We start from the raw sequence: 802 nt of genomic DNA, 5'->3' as shown, positions 1-802 counted from the left end.
ACTAGTATCTATTAATAACTTCAGGAAAAAAATGAAGAGAGAATGCAGGAGAGCATGAGGTCAGTGAGATCTTCTGAGGATCTACAAATGTCTTTCAATTTAAAGGATTCAGAATGCCAAATTGCTATACTTTAGGGGATCATTTTTCTGAGCCCCAACATCTGCCTTTAAGGCCCTCTCAGCACCTATTTGTTACTGGAATTGTTAGGATCATAGTTTGGGTTTTAGCAACTGTAGCAAGCTCCATGCAGCTGCCTATCTTAAATAAGCTAATTAAATAATAAATAATAGTGCTCACTTCTGCAACACATATACTAAAATTGGAATGATACAGAGAATATTAGCATGGCCCCTGTGCAAGGAGACAACCAAATTTGTTAAGCATCCCTTATTTTAGAGCTGAGATCAACCAGAAAGAAACAAAGAGAATAACAAAGAATCAACAAAATCAAGAGCTCATTCTTTGAGAAAAATCAGCAAGATAGATAAACTTTTAACCAAAATAATTAAAGGGCACAGAGACAGTATCCAAGTTGACAAAATCAGAAATGAAAAGGGAGAAATAACATAAAGTGATGAAATTTTTAAAAAATCATCACAACCTACCACAAAAGCTTATACTCTGCACAACTGGAAAATCTTGATGAAACAGGTGATTTTCTAGACAGATACTATATACCAAAGTTAAACAAAGATCAGGTAAACTATCTAAACATTCCCATAACCCCTAAGGAAATAAAAATAGTCATCAAAACCCTCCCAACCAGAAAAAGCCCAGAGCCAGATGGTTTTGGTGCAGAAT

At 35.0% G+C, this 802-nt stretch overlaps 1 non-coding gene across 1 annotated transcript; it reads left to right on the top strand.

Moving 5' to 3' along the window:
• The first annotated feature begins 290 nt into the window (after positions 1-290).
• LOC127675852 (U6 spliceosomal RNA) lies at positions 291-396 on the top strand. The gene has a single exon (XR_007975542.1). It is a non-coding gene; the product is annotated as a U6 spliceosomal RNA (small nuclear RNA).
• The last annotated feature ends 406 nt before the right edge of the window (positions 397-802 follow it).

This window comes from Apodemus sylvaticus, chromosome X (genome assembly GCF_947179515.1).
Source record: "Apodemus sylvaticus chromosome X, mApoSyl1.1, whole genome shotgun sequence".
Lineage (NCBI taxonomy): Eukaryota > Metazoa > Chordata > Mammalia > Rodentia > Muridae > Apodemus > Apodemus sylvaticus.
The sequence above is the reverse complement of the archived record's forward strand: the minus strand, read 5'-3'. Positions and strand labels throughout refer to the sequence as shown.